Below are 12,958 nucleotides of genomic sequence, written 5' to 3' on the forward strand. Positions count from 1 at the left end.
TAATAAAATTTTGAATTGAAATAATTATTTGATGTGATATAAATATGTTTTGATGTGATGTTTTGAATGTAATATTTCAATTTTGTAAAAATAGGAAAGTATAGTGTATGCAATAAATTTATATTTGAATTTTTTTAATTTTTTAAGTTTTGAATTTTTTTAAAGAAAAATTTTTTATATTGATTTTTTTTATAAAAAAAATTAGGGTATTACAGTTTCGACAAGATATTTTATATTTGAATTTTTTTAGAATTTTTAAGTTTTGAATTTTACTTTAAAGAAAATATTTTAATATTGAAAATTTTAAAATTAGAGTAGGGTAGTTCGAATGAAAATTTTATATTTAATTTTTTTTAGGTTTTTAAGTTTTGAATTTTATTTTAAAGAAAGAATTTTAATATTGAAAATTTTTAAAATTAGTGTAAGGTAGTTTAGGCAGAAAATTTTATATTTAAATCTTTTTGGGGGTTTTAAATTTTGAATTTTTTTAAAGAAAAAAATTTAATATTGTGAAACTATTTAAAATAAAATTGACACTTTAGTGAATAAGAAAAACCAAAAATATATATTTTCCTAAAATTTAATTACTTATTTAATTTATTTTTTTGTTTTTAAATCGTAACATTTAATTAATTATTATTCATATATTGTTAGATAATAAATAAATTTTAGATATATATCTAAATAAAATCAAAATAAAAAATTAATTATAATCAAAATCAAAATTAATTAATTTGTGGTGACGGTGAATTTAAATTGTTTATTAGGTTCTAAAATTTCAAAACTAATTAAAATAGATTTAGTAGTTCTCAAACTAATAAAAGTTCATAATTTCCAAGATTAATAAATGTTCGGGAAGTTTTGAGACTAATTGCAATAGATTCGGAAGTTTCGAGATTAATAAAGAATCGGCATTTCTGAAACTATATCAAATAAGTTCGTAATTTTCGAGACTAAAAGTCCGGAATATCTGAGACTTTTAGTCTCAAACTTTCTGAGACTAGTCAGAATAGGTTCGGAAGTTTCAAAACTAATAAAAGTATCAGAATTTTCGAAACTAATTAAAATAGATTCGGAAGTTCCGAGACTAATAAAAGTGTCGAAATTTCCAAAACTAATTAAAATAGGTTCCGATTTTCCGAGACCATTCAATATAATAAATTATATATTTAATATAGTTTCAAAAAACCCGGAACTATTTTGGATAGTCTTGGAAACTCCAAAGGCAAAAAAAAAATTAATTGATTTAATATTTACTCCATCCGTCCCTTAACAAATTATTTATTTTTTCGTTTTGCTCCATCTCATAACAAAGTATTCATTTTCATTTTTAGTAACTGTACTATCTACCTAACATTATAGATACCCTTTCAATTTACAATATGTTATACAAATATCATTATTTTTATATCATAAACACTAGTAAGGTTAATTTAGTTTTTTTACGTTTATTTCTTCTATATCTTAATAAAATATTAATATTTCTGAAACTCCCTTGCTCGACCAATCGGTCTCACCGACAGTGCAAAAAGTAAATGCATAGATAGACATGGGACGAAGAGAGTATTATATATGTGTTTTTATAGTCTCGGAATTGACTCCGAAGCTAATTACGAGGAAAAAAGAAAAATTCTGGTAGTGTTAGGTATGTCCGCATTTTTTATCTATTTTTTTGGGTATTAATACATCTCTTTGATCATATTGATTAATTAATTATTAATTAATCCAATTCAATCTATCGGCCGATGGCAATGCAGACTAATTCACAAAATTTTTTAATAATGTTATAAAATATTAAAATTATAAATATTTTACAAATGACAAGTTGAATAGCCAAACGTGGATTGCATAAATATAGTAAGAAATCAAAGATTACTCGACTGGAGCTTCTTTTAAAATAAATGAATTAATTGTAAAATTCACATTATAAATATTTCAAACTGAATAACTAAGATAAAATAATTTAAAACTATATAAAAAAAAAACCGTTCTTTTAATTTAGAGTAAATATTATTTTTGGTCCCATTCAATATCATAATTATTAATTTTGGTCTTATTTAAAAAAAAATTATTAATTTTAGTTTCATTCAAAAGAAAATTTATCAATTTTAGTCCCAAGATAGTTGACTGAAACTAAATACGGTCGTGTTAGCATGAACACGGCCGTGTTGGATGACTCAGAAGGTGACTGGGCGTCCCAGGCAGCCAACATGGCTGTGTTGGTCTTAACACGGCCGTGTTGAAATCTCTGCACTTCTGAACACGGCCATGTTGTTTCCCTTTTTCCTGGCCGTGTTCTGAACACAGCCATGTTCCTGCCCATATTCTTGTCCATGTTCTCAACACAGTCATGTTCTAGGTCATGTTCATACCCATGTTCTCAACACAACTATATTCTAGGCCATGTTCACGACCATGTTTTCTATATAATTATATTGTAGGTTATATTTATTATTATTTTCACTTTTTGGTTAAAATTATTTGATATATATTTATAATTCAACAAAAATATTTTTTACAATTATTTTATAATATAAAAAATAATCAATTTTTAATATTTTAAAAATATATAAAAATAATAATATATTAATATATATTTTTAATAATATTCCCTCCGTCCCGCTTACTATGTCCACATTGTCGTTTTTGTCTGTCCCGTATCCCATGTCACTTTCTTTTTTTGAAAAATAATTACACATTATTTTTTAATTTATTTAATTTTAATTTTAATTAAACTATTGAATAATCTTAATTTTAATTTATAAATATTTATATTATATGATAATTATTTTCACTAATACATTCTTAATTATCTACTTATTATACTTATCCTAAATTCTAGTGTCTACAGTGTCCACATTACTGTTTCTGTCTGTCTCGCATCCCATGTTACTTTCCTTGATTATTTTTTATATTATGAAATAATTGTAAAAAATATTTTTGTTGAATTATAAATATATATCAAATAATTTTAACCAAAAAGTGAAAATAATACTCCCTCCGTCCCAAATAAGGTGCAACATTTGTTTTGGGCACGGGTTTTTAGGTGGATAGTATTAAGTAGGATAATTTAGAAATTGGGTGATGTGATGGAGAGATAAATGTATATTTTATTTTTTTTTATTTTGGTGATGTGATGGGATAAAATGTGGGGTAGAGATTAAGTATAATTAATTATTTCCTATTTTGGAAATGTTGCATGGTGTTTGGGACATACCAAAAAAGAAATGTTACACGGTGTTTGGGACGAAGGGAGTAATAAATATGACCTACAATATAATTATATTGAAAATATGGTTGTGAACATGGCCTAGAACATGACTGTGTTGAGAACATGGGCAAGAACATGGCTGTGTTCAAAACACGGGCAGGAATACGGACCGCAACACAGCCGTGTTCAGAAGTGCAGGGATTTCAACACGGCAGTGTTGAGACTAACACGGCCGTGTTCAGTCCCAGTCAAATCATCTTGGGACTAAAATTGATAAATTTTATTTTGAATGGGACCAAAATTGATAAAAAAAATTTTAATGAGACCAAAATTGATAATTATATATATAATATTTTGATATTAATAAAACCAAAAATAATTTTATGCTCTTTAATTTAAAAATACTGATTATAAAAAAAAATATAAAATTATGTTCATATTTATATCGTGTATATATAGAATTCAATTTTGCATATTTTTATGTTAAGTACGAATAATATAAAAATTACATATATAATATTTTGTTATATTATTAAATTTTTTGTAAATAGAAAAAGTATATATTATATATATTGTCTTATATTATTAATAATATAGATAGGAGACGCAACAAAAAATTGTTGAATGAACATATATTTTATTCAAATATAGTATTTAGCATATTTAGGAGTCCAAAAGATTTCTGGTTTTTTTTAATAAAACCAATACAAACATATATAATTTTCTTTTAGAAGCACGAGTCAAAAGTACTAAGTAAAGTCAATTGAAACTAAACTAATACTACTCCTTCCGTCCCACATAATTTATCTCTATTTTCTACTTTCTTCCGTCCCATATAACTTGTCATTTCTATTTTTGGAAATATAATTATGCACTTTAATCGCATTTTAAATTTTAAATTTTATAATTTTCTTAATTTAATTAAACTATTTACTTAATCTTAATCTATAATTATTTTTACTAAATAATAATTATTTTTACTAATACACTTCTAATTACTTACTTATTATATTTTACCTAAATTCCCGTGTCTACGGTAATACACCCATATTACATGGGACGGAGGGAATATTAATTAAAGAAAAGATCAATCTAATTTTAAAATATACAACTATTTAATACATAATCAATTAAAACAGACATAATTTCAAAATATATAGTTGTTTAATACATAATTAATATAAACAGACAATAATGCACTTAAATACTGCAAACATATAATTATTTCACAAACATACACCAAATTAGTGGCCATCGCACACAGACAAAAATTACCTTCCTCTCTTTGTTTTTTCACCTCAAAAAAATATCATGAAACAACTTTTCAATTTCCCTCGTAACCAAAAATTAATATGCCTCTAAATTACAATTTCATTTCCCTCTCAAACTACATCTATAAATACATCATTAATAGCAACGAATGTGAAGTTAGATAAAATTCATTACCTCAAATGACGAGAACGGAGAATCTAACTTGCGAGAAACTTAACAATATAGCGCAATTTTTGTTAGAAAACAACAGAAATCGAAGGCCCACATATGGAAAGATCAATGAAACAACAACCAAATTCGGTGTTCCACGCAATGTAGTACATAGAATTTGGAAAAGATTCATGCAACAACAAGAATCAGGTATGACAATCAATTTAAACAACCATAAAATAGGTAAAGGGTGTGAAAAGAAACACATTCTTGACAACACAACCATGCAAAAAATTCCATACAGTGCGTGGCAGTTATCGTAGCGTGGCACATGAAATGTGTGTTAGCAAGTACACTGTCGGAATGTGGGCCAAAGATGGCTTGATCAGGCACCACAGTAATGCCATAAAACCAGCACTGACATCAACCAACAAAATCAATAGATTGAGATTCAATCTGAATTATATCGAAGTGGGCCAAGATATGAATGTCATCAATTTTAAGAGCATGTCTAATGTTGTACACATAGACGAAAAATGGTTTTATATTACTCGTAATACCGAAAAATATTATCTCACCCTCAATGAGTTTAATCCCTACAGGGTCTGCTAAAGCAAAAGGTTTAGTACAAAAGTAATGTTCTTATGTGCTGTGAGCAGGCCCTTATATGGAGAAGAGGGACAATGTATTTTTTTTTTTATAGGAAAATAGGTATTTTTTCTTTGACAAGACAAGTTTTAGTCAGAAATAAATAAAAAAATCAACCTGTTGGCACCTTGGAAACGAAGCAAATGGATTCAATCACAAAGGAAGTCACCAAGGCATTGATGATCAACGAGGTATTACAAGTTTTACATATAAATATAGTTGAGTATGAATTTCACATTAATGCATTTCCAAATATATACAGTTACTTCCAATGATTAAAGCGAAATGACCAGCAAGAGCAAGCAAAAGTATTTTAATACATCAAGACAATGTCAAACCACATATTGATGACATCGATCCAGACTTTAGAAGGGTTGGAAGCAGCAATGGATTTGATATCCATCTTACTTTTCAGCCATCAAACAGTCCCAACACAAATATAAATGATTTAGAGTGATTTCAAGCACAAAAGTCACTACAAGTTTCAACCATGGCCTCAAATGTGGATGTACTGTTACAGATAGTGCATAGATCTTTTGACAAACTCTTCGACACAACTTTAAACAATGTTTTCCTAACCTTGCAATTGTATTAGGAAATAATGGCATGTACTGGGGGAAACAACTACAAGATCATACCACCCAACATGCAGGATAGTAAATTATTTACCCAAATGATTTTCAGTTTTGCCTACGAATAACAACAAACGAAGATTAATAAGTTTATTAACAAAATCAACAAGCACACTCACAGTACCTTCAAAAAAACATTTTCGGGCAACATCTCTATAGTTTGAAAGAAAATGAAATCTACTAACGTCCAACACAGTACTCTAGTGGTTTAGCAGAAAAGGGGCAATATATATGGAGCATATCGATGACAACTCCACATGTAGAAGATCAACTCAATGAAGCCGCTCCGATCCTACCCTGGGTCGACGAATAAGGTATCCGAAACAGCGATTGCCTTGCTCAAACAAGGACAACGCTGGAATCAACCTCTGGCTCCGAATCAGGGGTGAATCCATGAAGCACCATGGGATTAGCGTTCGTGGTAGTAGATCCAGAGAAATTAAGGACGGAAAAAGCATCAACGACGGCCGATTCGTAGAAATCGTCAGAGTCGCTAAACAACTCAGAAAACTCATCCACAAAGTGTCAACGATCCCTCTCAAGGGGGAACGACCCTCCGCCGCCGCAGAGGAGCGTGGGGTGAACGACATCACCAGCGGAATGAATCGGAAAAGAAGGGGCGACGGCGACGGCGAAGAGAATTGTGAGGGTTACAAACCCTAATCGAAACAGAGGCGAGTGAGAGAGCAACACGTGATAGTTGGGTGGATAGATATTAGTGGGGTGGTTAGATATTAGATAGGTAGGTAGATATTAAATTATTGGGGTGGGCATTAAATTATTAGGGTGGGTATTAAATGTGTTTTGATTTTGTTATTTGTGTAAAAATGTAAAAGGGACATTTTTGTAATAAATGTAAAGATGATAATATTTGTTATTTTTAGAAGTGTGTAAAAGTTATTAAAATAAGAAATGACAATATTATAATAGGACGAATAAAAATCGAAAGCGACAACTTTACTATTGAAATGAGTATTATATTTTAATAAAAATTAAAAAATATGATTATATTATTTTATTTTTTAAATTTATATGTTATACTTGAATGAATATTTAGAATTATAATTAAAATAATAAATTTAAATAGGAGTATATTAATCTTTTAATTATATTAAAATTATTAATTTTAAAAATTTTAAAATAAATTTCAAAATGCTTATAATTCAATATTAAATTATAATTTTATTTTTAATTTATATATTATCCTTAAATTAAAATTTTAAAATATAAATAAAAAATTTTAAAAAATATATATTTTTTATACTTTAATTTAAAATTTTTTAAATATAACTAATAAAACTTAAAAATAAATTATAAAAATTTTATAAAAACATACAATTATATTAACATGTTTTTTTTTCAATAATTTTAATAATTTAAAAGTACTTTGGATTTCATTACATTCAATTAATTTTTTTTATTAAAACTGTTTTTATAATGATCATCTAAACACAAATATGTGTGTTTACTTGTGAGGGTTTAGTTTTGGGTATTGATTTTAAATAGTAAAATTTTGAATTGAAATAATTATTTGATGTTGTAGATATTAAAAATTAAATGTCTAAATTAAATTAAATATCATGTATTTTGGAATAAAATAAAATTCCAATAATATAAATATATGGTATTTAATTATGCACATATGTTAATTTTTGTACAATAAATATCAACCATTAATGCAAAAATATGCTTAAAATGGAAGATATCGTACAAATATTACATGCATAAATAGAGCCATAATAAATTTGGCAGCAAAATAAATTAATCTTGTCAATAAATGAAGTATATAAATTAATATCTTCCAAAAAAGGCAATGATATAAAGATCTTGTCAATAAAGGAAGTATATAAATTAATATCTTCGAAAAAAGACAATGACATAAAGATTTTGGTGAGAAAGGAAGGTGCACAATCAAATCCGTTAAGAATGGAAAACAACATCTGATGGAAAATGAAAGATTATAAAGTCTTTTCATCCACGTGGCACCATCCGAAAAGGAAGCCAAGGCCACCATCCCCTATAAATAGGAGCCTTGGCCAATTCATTTACACACCAAAGTTCATTTGAAGACTCGCGTAAGGGTAAGTCTCTCTAGACTCTCTGCAATGTTATTCATTGTTCTTCGTGTCCTTCGAAGCGGTCTTCGTCGAAAAGTCACCGATTTGGACAAATGATCCAATATTGGTTGGCGAATCGATGGAGTTAACGTTCTTCGTCGTATGTCCGAGCCGGAGGAAGGATCAAAGCTCTCAAAGCCATCGAGGAATCCATCAAAGCCAAGGAAGAGCCTCCAAAGTCGCTCCCAAAGCTTCAAGATATTCGTCGCGTTCTTCATAAAAGGCGCAAACTAGGCCCTATTCGATCCAAAAGTCAAAGGGACACGCCGCCAAAAGCGTTATGGAGCACCAAATCCCCCCTTCAAAGATCAAATTCCGTCGGATCATCCAAAGGAGGCATCAATCCAAAGTCGATGATCAAGATCGGCAACACGGATACCAAAGTTTCCTAAAAGCCGGCAAAGTCAAACCGAAGACCAAATCCCTTCGGATCAAAGAAGCCACCCAAATCCAAATTGGAAAAATGAATCGACCCGGAGAGAGAATCAAAGGATCCGAATAGAGAATAGGACCCGCATATATTTAAATTAAATGTAATTTTTACGATTTTGTGTATATAAAAATATAACACAATTTTTTTTTTCTACAGATTTTTGGCACGCCCAGTGGGACGACTCTACCTTTCATCTCTCTTTCCGTTGAATTCTTAAACGATCAATGGCTTCCTACAAGATCAAGACTTCCAACACTGTGTCAAAAGCTGCTACTCTAGCCGCCGCCGCCAAAGGAGTCGCTGCTACTACATCAAGAACCTCAAGTGCTTCAACGAATGCTTGAGTGATGACACGAAGCATGACTAAAAGAGTACTGTCATTTTCCGAGGATACACATCCGAAAATCACAGAGCAAAACTCATTCTATGAGGAGGACAAAAGCTTCAAGAGTACCTCCGCACCGGGCACTCCTCAAGAAGTTGCAACTCGTTCGGCTGCATCGAGTTATGCCCCGGTGATGACCACAAATGCTTCAAACATAGAAGACCAATTTGTTGCACTGGCCAAAGTTGTTGAAGGGATGTCTCAACACATGCAGCAACAAAACAATGTCATCGCAAAACTGCTTGCAAAATTAGACAAGCCGGAACCAACCAACCAGAATGTTTCAGAGGCCCAAAATGAAGCAGAAACATCCATGGATCAACGCCACGGTAAAGAAAAAATGGCGGGACCAATGCCGTTTCGAGCATCATCTGACTCCTTCATCCATCTATCCCAACTTGACGAGTATATCAAAGGAGCTCTCAAAAGGGAGTTTGAAGGAAGTTCAAGGCCCACAAATATGTATGCCAAGCCTTACACTTCAAGGATCGACGCCCTCAAGATGCCGTTGGGATATCAACCGCCGAAGTTCCAACAATTTGATGGCAAAGGCAACCCAAAGCAGCATATGGCACACTTCATGGAAACATGGAACAACGCTGGGACATACGGTGATCTCTTGGTGAAGCAGTTCGTACGGTCATTAAAAGGCAACGCCTTCGACTGGTACATCAACCTGGAGGCTGGTTCCATCGACAGTTGGGAGCAGTTGGAGTACGAATTCTTGAACCGGTTCTACAGCACGAAAATGACCGTCAGTATGACAGAACTCACCAATACTCGTCAATGGAAAGATGAACCAGCAATCGACTACATCAACCGCTGGAGGAGTCTGAGCTTGAACTGCAAAGACAGGTTGTCTGAGGCCTCCGGTATAGAGATGTGCGTCCAAGGAATGCACTGGGGGTTGAAATACATCCTGCAAGGGATCCGACCCCACACTTTCGAAGAACTTGCTGCCCGCGCTCATGACATGGAGTTAAGTATGGCTTCAAGCGGGATGCACGGACCACCAGTTCAAGAATCTTCAAAAGCAAAAAGATACGAAAGATATGATGCCGTAAAGAAGGGGAACAACGCCCCTATCAAGTCTTTCGGAAAAGAAGCCTTGGGCATAAAAGCAACGACCAAAGCACCAGTGAAGATCCAAAGTAAAGAAAAGGAAGTTGCAAGGAAAAGACAATCAACTCAGACAGAAAGACCGCCAAGGCCAACCTTTAAAGAGTTGCAATCCAAAACTTATCCTTTCCTGGATTCTGACGTCTCGGGCATCTTTGACGATCTACTCAGAGAAAACCTCATTGAACTTCCGAATTCAAAACGACCGGAGGAAGCTGGAAAGATTGATGACCCAACATACTGCAAATACCATCGTGTCGTAGGACATACCATCCATAACTGTTTCGTCTTTAAAGACAAAGTCATGGAGTTGGCTCATGAAGGAAAGATCACCCTTGAAGACGATTCTGTTTCTGTTAATGTCACTTCAATCATGTTCGGGTCTCTCGAAGTTGACATAAAAGACAAAGAATCATATTGCCTCACTACCGAGAAAGGTGACAAGGCGATCAGAGACAAATCGAGTGAAGAATGTGCCACGATAACTTTCACTGATGAAGATTTGATGTTAGGATCCAAACCCCATAATCGTCCATTACTGGTCCTGGGTTATATCTATGAACAAAGGATTAGCCGGATATTTTTAGACGGAGGAGCAGCAGTCAATGTCCTTCCTCTATACACATTGCAAAAATTGGGAATACTAGTAGATCAGTTGTTCGAGAGTCGTATGGCAATACATGGATACAATCAAGAGGGGCAAAGAGCACTTGGCACCATAAGATTGAGACTGTTAATCGATGAAATGGAAACTAACCCTTTGTTCTACGTGATAGATGCAAAGACATCTTTCAACGTTCTTTTGGGAAGACCATGGATACATGAGAATGGTGTAGTTCCATCAACGTGGCACCAATGCTTCAAATACACTCAAAATGGAGTGACAAAGAAAGTTCTCGGAGACACAAAGCCATATGCAGAAACCGAGTCACACTTTGCGGACGCCAAATATTTCTCTACAGAAGCAAAAAAATCCAAGGTACATGAAGATGTCAAAGCACCACAACCAAACTTGGGGGCAAAGTCAAGAGATAAAGAAAAAACACTTGGCTCACGTTTTGCAGACTCATTAATTGAGCCTCTGAAAGGTTTGACTCTTCCGAAGACCCCACTCAACCCAATCTCCCCCTCACAGACAAGGAACGGAAAAGAAGAAAAAATAGAGGCTATGCGATTGCAAAAGGACAAAAGCTTTGGCCCAAAAGCCTACAAACTTTTCACAAAAGCTGGATATAATCCAAATGAGGAGTCACTGCCGGGAAAGTTACCACCACAGACAACCCAAGGTTCGAGGGCTGGTCTTGGGTACATGCCATAAGCTCCCGTACACATCGTTATCAAAAGGGCTGCAAATCATCATATCACCGAAAGCGAGACTTTGTCTTCCAATTCACCTCAAAAGGGGAAGAATGCAAGAGTATCGGTTTTCGAGAGGCTAAAACCTTCTGTCTTCACTAGGTTAGGACCAAAGATCAATAAAGAGAAAAACAAGACGAATTCCACATCAACAAAATATGTGGAGATGGATGAAGAAATCAAGAGCCGCTTTCCATCCCGCATGACGAGTCAAACAATAATGACGATACATTGCGGTAAAGTTTTAAAGGCTAAATGGCAAACCGTTGTCTTCACCAAACCCAAAGAAGATAATGAAGAAAGTGTTGCATCATCCTGCTACATCACTGAAGGGGGAGAAGAGACAATGATTGAATAAGTTGCAGGAAATGCACCTGCCGCGCTTGAAGAAAGGGTCAAAGCTGCAGTGGACGAGTTAGAAGAAATCAACTTGGGAAGTGAAGATCACCCAAGACCCGTCTATGTCAGCAAAGAGCTGGGTGAGGATGATATGAATGCCTACACCCGACTTCTCAACGAATTCCAAGATGTCTTCGCTTGGTCATATAAAGAAATGCCCGGCTTAGACCCGAAAGTTGCGGTCCACCATCTAGGTGTGAGGAAGGGAGCTCGCTCTGTAAAGCAAGCGCAACGAAGATTCCGTCCTGAACTCATCCCTCAAATTGAAAATGAAGTCAACAAACTCATTGAAGTGGGGTTTATCCGGGAAGTCAAATACCCCAAATGGATTTCCAACATCGTGCCTGTAAAGAAGAAGAATGGACAAATCCGAGTTTGTGTGGATTTCCGGGACTTAAACGAAGCATGCCCAAAAGATGATTTTCCTTTACCCATAACTGAATTGATGATTGATGCAACGACAGGAAATGAAGCGCTTTCTTTTATGGATGGATCATCTGGATATAACCAAATTCGTATGGCACCTGAAGACGAAGAGTTAACCGCCTTTCGTACACCGAAAGTTATCTACTGTTACAAAGTTATACCTTTCGGATTGAAAAATGCTGGGGCAACCTACCAAAGAGCAATGCAAAAAAGATCTTTGATGACATGCTACACAAAAATTTAGAGTGCTATGTTGATGACGTGGTTGTCAAATCCAAGAGAAAAGAAGATCACCTGCAAGACTTAAGAAAGGTTTTTGAAAGGTTGAGGCGCTACCAATTAAAAATGAATCCTCTCAAGTGCGCTTTTAGAGTCACCTCCGGAAAATTCCTCGGATTCATTGTCAATAGTCGTGGAATTGAGATTGAACAGGCAAAGATATATGCCATCACAAAAATGTCTGAGCCTCGTAACATCCACGAGCTAAAAAGCTTACAATGGAAATTAGCATATATAAGAAGATTTATCTCTAACCTCGCTGGACGATGTCAACCTTTCAGCGGAATCATGAAGAAGGGAATGCCTTTCCATTGGGATGAAGCATGCAAGAAGGCATTCCAAAGTATCAAAGACTACTTAACAAAGCCACCAGTGCTGACAGCCCCAATTCCTGGACATCCGTTGATGCTTTACATCACTGCACAAGAACGTTCAGTTGGAGCCTTGTTAGCACAGGAAGCCAATAAAGGGAAAGAAAATGCCCTCTACTACCTCAGTAGAATGATGACACCAAATGAACTAAATTATTCA

Source organism: Andrographis paniculata, unplaced genomic scaffold (genome assembly GCF_009805555.1).
Source record: "Andrographis paniculata isolate CXL003 unplaced genomic scaffold, ASM980555v1 Contig54END, whole genome shotgun sequence".
NCBI lineage: Eukaryota > Viridiplantae > Streptophyta > Magnoliopsida > Lamiales > Acanthaceae > Andrographis > Andrographis paniculata.